This window comes from Triticum aestivum, chromosome 1D (genome assembly GCF_018294505.1).
Source record: "Triticum aestivum cultivar Chinese Spring chromosome 1D, IWGSC CS RefSeq v2.1, whole genome shotgun sequence".
NCBI lineage: Eukaryota > Viridiplantae > Streptophyta > Magnoliopsida > Poales > Poaceae > Triticum > Triticum aestivum.
The window spans coordinates 227,949,154-227,955,710 of NC_057796.1; positions in this window are offsets into that span (position 1 = coordinate 227,949,154).

Sequence of the window (6,557 nt, forward strand, 5' to 3'; positions counted from 1 at the left end):
GCAGTAGTCGTGGATTTCCCCGCTTCATTCCTCTGAACATCAGTCTTGCTTCGGTTGTTGCGAGCAAGAGTCGTTTTGTCCCTCTTTCGCTTACGAATATCCTCCAGACTGCGGCACTCATTCTCCAAAGTAATGGCCTTGTCAACCAGAGTTTTGAAATCTGGGAAAGTGTGTACGACCAGTTGGCATCTTAGTGCTGGTGCCAGGCCATCCAAAAACTTTTCCATCCTTTTGTTCTCAGTCATAAGCTCATCGTAGGCATAACGAGAGAGCTGGGTAAACTGACTTTTGTATTCTGTCAATGACATGCCTCTCTGCTTGAGGTCATCAAATTCTCGTTTCTTGATTTTTATGATGCTCCTGGGGATGTGTGCCCCACGAAAGCCTTCCTTAAACTCTTTCCAGGTGATGTGATGTTCACTGGGATGCATGTGTAGGAAGTTCTCCCACCATGCTGCAGCTGCTCCAGTAAGGTAGTGGGGTGCATAAAGCACCTTCTCATGATCAGAACATTGAGCAATAATCAACTTCCTTTCGATGTCACGAAGCCAATCATCGGCTTCAAGTGGCCTATCAGTATGAGCAAATGTTGGAGGGCGTGTCTTCTGCAGTTCAGACAACTTGGAGTGCGGTTGGTATGGCTCACGGTGATTTCCCATATTGATGACGTGATTCATCATCTCTTGGTGTTGCTGTTGGCTTTGTTCGAAAAGGCGGTATACTTGAGATAAGGCTGCCTCGCTGTCCTGTTGACTAGACTGTCCCTGAGTGAAGTTGCTGCTTGTCTGTGTCCCATAAACTTCTTCGGTTGGATTTGGCATGGAACGAGTCCACGGACGAGACATTTTCCACTCTGGGGTATTATTTTGCAAAACTCATGAGAAGAACTGTGTGGCACAAGGAAAATCTTGCAAAGGCAAAAATTTAAAAGACCTCATGATTTTTCAAGAAAACATTTGACTGCGCACGAAGAAGGACTGCTTAGCACATATCTTACACGTGATACGCAAACACACGATACATCACTCAGGACGTGCGTACACACTCCTGACATGTTATTAAGGCTAGCACACTCCTCCGGGATTCTACATGAAGCGCACACAAATACTACAAACTAACGTACAGATAAAACATATCATACATGCAGGCTCATCGCGCGGCGACTAGGCGCACTCAGTCGGGGATGGTGAAGACATCCTTCCCCTTGCCGAGGGTAAGACCCAGCAGTGCAGGAGACTCAACCTCCACCTCCTCCCTAAGAGGCTCCAGGCGCGTAGCAATGTGCTGAGGTGATGGCGCGGGTGCGACAGGTGGTAGTGTGGGTGCGGCAGGCGGTGCAGCTCTGACTGGAGTAGGAGCAATGACCCGGTCAAACTCCTCCGTGGTAGGCAGACGGCGAGCAGTGGACAAAATGGCAGGTGAATAGGACGCTGAGGACGAGACGTACGTCAGTGGCGGTGCCATGTGGAGAAGCTCCTTCCTGCTGGCAGAACTGCCCCGAACTAAGTCCATGCGGGCAGCCACAAGATCGTCCACGAGGTTGTCGAAATCTTCCTCTAGAGCTTTGAGATACTCAACAAGCATCTCGATAGCTTCATCTCGCTCTCCCCTATGGCAGGCGAATGCATAGTGACAGGTATATGGCACATGGCATGGGAGGTAGCGGTAGCGACGAGTCTTCATCGAAGGAAGAATGTCCCGAAGGCGAGCTATCGCCTCACGGGCAGCCATCTGCATGGCATGCCTCTCCGTAGGCATGGCCCTTCCCACAAAATGGAAGTAGCGAGACGCAGAACGTCCTCCCTTGAATTGCACCACGGTCTGGTGCATAGACACGTCGTCGCTGAGCTTGTGCTGGTAAAGCGTGAACTCCGGACGAGTCGCTGGCCCGATCGCGAGCTTGGTGATGGAGACGAGGAGTTTGACAAACCCCTCGGGCACATTAGTGAACACCCGAGTCTCGCAGTTGCTGCCAGCCATCTACAAAAGTAGGCAAAAATTCTGAGTAGTCATATCATAAATTTATGATGACCAACAGAAAATAGCTACATTTGCAAAATGCTAAAAAAGCACTAAAGATGCTAATAACCGATTAGCGACCGCACCTAGTGGCTTCCTACAGTCAGCCTGGCTCTGATACCAAGCTTGTCACGACCGGTTTTCCAATAAAAATATATATTGAGAAATCGATCCCTTTTACGGACCAGTAGAGAAGAATCCTTCTCACTGGTAGACAAAATCTAGATCACAGAAGAAAAACCAGGAGTACTAAATATAATACAAAGTTGAGCGGAGACTACTCAACAATTTATTACAAACGCGCCAATATTACACCTAAAGGCAGATAGGGTGGCATACTACTGACTCACAATAAACGCGGTGGTGGATATATCACAGCGAAGTGGGTGACATGACTCCTGAAACTAACAGCTCTTCGAGCGTCGGAGTGAGGCTCGAGGATACTTATTGTGGGTGGCGGAAGTGTATATAATACAAGTGACTAATATCCAGGATCGCACGGGACTGACTGGGATTCCTCTAGGCGTCGGACTCACTATCGAACTCTCCATCCATGAGATCGCCTTCGTCAACATCTGGCCAAATCAACAAGCCAGGTGAGTACTATGAAAGTACTCGCAAGACAGTTCGGACATAAGATATAACAAATGTAAACATGATGCATATGAACAGCTTAACAAAGCGCACTCAGAGAATGAGATAGCAATGCATGGTAGATAAAAGGGAAGTCGGGCGGTAGTCCTCCCGAAATCCCAAAATAATACTGAAGGCCAATCGAGTGTCTGAATGACTCCTCGAAAGGATACAAAATAAATAACAATGCCGCAGTCGGGCGTCAAGGCGACACCACATAAAGGGCTTATAATGGAAAATAAATAACAGTGCGTGCCACAGTCGGACATCTGAAGCGACATCACATAAAGGGCTTATATCAAAAGTAAATAACGGGCGTGCCACAGTCGGACGTCTGAGCGACATCACATAAAGGGCTTATATCAAAAGTAAATAACGGGCGTGCCACAGTCGGACGTCTGAGCGACATCACATAAAGGGCTTATATTGAAAGTAAAAGACAAGAGTGCCACAGTCGGACGTCTGAGCGACATCACATAAAGGGCTTATATTTCACAACTTAATAATTCAGTAGCTCATGAATTTAATTCATTTCAAGGGGATATTCAAGTACGAGATAAACAAAAGGTTAGTCCATCCACAGGAATAACAATTCAATAGGTATACTACTCAAGCTTGTTCACCGGGGATTTACCACGAGGACTGACATAGATATGGATATACTGGCCATGGTCCTTGACCATGGACACGGTGATTCGGAAGGATTTGACTCTGCAGAGTTTGTACTTTAACCACAGCCAACGGATTTCAGTAGTCACAGGGACTAGTTCCGTTTACGGTGTTTTGGAAGAAACACATCTAACCAGTACACACCCATTCAACATTCCGATGCCAGGAATCACCCTCGGCAACATTCAAGAAAAACTTTGCGACAGGGAGGCTACAACCCCGCGTAGCATGGGATCAAATTTATATACGCGCGCTCTAAGGGGTGCCCCCCTCTCGGTCCCAACCGGAAACACCCATGCCCCCTGACCGGATGATTGGCTTTAATCCAGGGCCATGGAACCCTCATCCCGGCCCCTCTATTTGGTGTGTACACGGAAAGAGGTTAACAACTTACTAAACCGTATTCTTTGCAGAAAACATGTGGCAGCACGAAAGGGGAAGAATGGTAACGTGACTCAGTCCACGTTAACGTCGGAGTTTATCGGATGACGTAAGACTGGCATGCTACAACAATACCATCTTACTAACTTTCATGTCACCACATGATCAGGTCATCTCTCATCAAAGATCACGGTAACTTCGAAACACACGGTCAGTTGCCTTGCATGCAACGTAATACTCACCGATGCTCTTATGCCATGCACAAACCATTCAAGCAAACATGAAAAACACCTATCATATCAAAGGTTCAAACATGCTTGCCTGGTTCGGAGAAGTCAGAGTCTAGCTCGGCGAAGTTCGCGGCTCCGTCACCTCCTCCGGAACCTACGGTATAGCGAAACCGTATACTAACGTGAAAATCGTCGCGCGCACAAAAATTGTTCCAAAAAATTTCCAAATAAATACTATAAAAAACTAGACAAAATTATAAGACTGACAGAAAAAGAATCAATCAAAAATCATCTTTTATTAAAAAGTTATAAGGGTTTTAGTCCAAGGACTGATCTGTGATGAAACAGAAAAGAAACTGGGACTTGTTTGAAAAACCGGAAAACGGTTCGGAAAGAAATGCGCCAGCCCAAAGGGATAGCGCATTTGCCCGAAGGCGCCATCAAAAAACGGTTCGAGGGGGGGAAAGAAGAGAGGCTGACGGGGGCGTCCCACCCGTCAGGTTTAAAAACTCCAAAGGAGCTCGCCGGCGCCCGAAGGCTGCGGTGGTCGCCGGCGTCGAACCACGGCGAGGCAGAGAGATTGGAGGGTACCAAGAGGTTCAGGGTGTTCTTCCGCGTCGGTGGGTGGTGGACTTGGCCGTCGGAGAGCACCACGTCGACGGCGACACTTTCTTCGGCGGACGGTGGTTCGGGCGATGGTGGAGTACTCCGGTGGGCGCTGCAAACTCCAAATTGAAGCGTGGGTCAGAAGAGTGGATGCATTAGGAAGCTACTGGCAAGAGCTGAGAGGTAGAGGTGCACGCACAGGGGTGAATCGAGCTGGACCCCGTGGCGGGTCGAGGCGGCCGGAGTTGGGGAAGAAGGCTCCCTCGGGGCTCTTCCAGTGGCTTGGCGTGGTATTGGTGGAGTGCAGAGGTGGTGTGGGTTCGAGTTTGAGCTCGGGGCCTCCTTTTATAGGCGATCCGAGGGGGTGGCCGTGAACGGGATAGCTCCGGCGAGCGATTACGGCGAGGCAGCGGTTGGGCTGGGGGTTTAAGCGGCTAGGCACCATCAGGGAGGATCACTGGTGCCGTTCCCCCGCTAAACCTTGGTCGGGCTTGGCGTAATGCGCCGATCCTCGACGGGGCGGCCGTACGGGCATGGCGGCGGCAGAGAGCGCGCTCCGCGCCTAGCAGTTCACGACGAAGGATGGCAGCGTGCACGGGTGAGTGGATGGCCACGCGGCGGCCTCCGGTGGCTTGGGCGGCGCTGGACGGCGCCATCCACGCTGCGCCCCTCTCTGGCAGCCGCAAAGACGCTGCTGCCGTCACTCACGGGGTGGCGCACCTCCTCCTGCTCGTCGCCGACGCCCGCAAGCCTCCAGGCGATCGTGCGGCGCAGGGATAAGAAGGAGGGAACAGGGAGCAAGGCGCCACCGTGGTACTGGCGAGATCGACAACGGGCTCTGAAGAAAACGACAGCAGTTTCTGAAACTGTTACTCTGAATTTCTGAATATTGACAGTGACAGTGCCCTTCAGGTGCTCGACGAAATGATTTGGCATGGAGAAAAAAATTTCTGGAGCTGGGACTTGGTGAGGTGACCTCTCAATGCATCCAGAGACTGCCTGAATTTTCTCAGATTTTTGGGATGAGAAAACAATTGAATTTCATCAAATTTGGCAAATATGGTTCAAACTTGCAGCAAGCACCATTTGAAATATTTGAACTGGAGACCAGTGGATCTTCATGGATCCTGGTTGAGGGCTCCAAGGACTAGCTAGGGAAATTGGTTTGGAGGCAAAACTCAAAGTAGAAAGGGTAGCTCCTTTGTAAATCTCCAAGAGCCAAAGTGGAGGGCAGAAATTATTTTTGATAAGAAATAAATGGAAGAGAAATTATGGGGAGGTTCAACTTGCTGGATTTGAAGCATATCTTGACACAAAGACGGGAGATGGCTTATGGGAGGTGGTTTCCACTCATGTCATGGCATGAGGGGATTTTTGAAAAGGGAAAAGATCACTCCAAAAGCCATAGGTCTATTTAAAAGATTTTTCAAAAGAAATTTCCCAAATGAAAAGCATTTGGTTTTGAGTCCAAATAAGATGGAAAAACCTCCAAGACCAAAAATCAAGTCGTGGGTGAATCCAAACAAAACATTTGTCATAAAAGAAAATTTTTGAGAGGGAGAGTTCTTTAGAAGAAAATTTAAATAACATCCCTCAAATCAAATAAAAGTTTGAAAAAGCTAAATAAAATTTTTTGGGTGTCACAACACCTACCCCCTTAGGAAAAATCTCGTCCCCGAGATTTCAGCTGATCCTCAAATAGATGTGGGTACTCTGCCTGAAGAAAATCTTCTCTTTCCCATGTTGCTTCATCCTCAGAGTGATTGCTCCACTGAACCTTGAAAATTTTTCTTGTCTTCTGACGGGTCCTTCTTCCAGACTCTTCCAATATCTTTACTGGCCGCTCTCTGTAGGTGAGGTCTGGTTGCACATCAATGCTCTCATGGGATACATGCTTCTCCGGGTTGCTCACACATTTCCTCAACTGTGAGACATGGAACACGTCGTGGACGTCTGACAGCTCTTTGGGTAGGTCTAGCTGGTAGGCTACTATGCCTCTTCGTGCAACTATACAGAAGG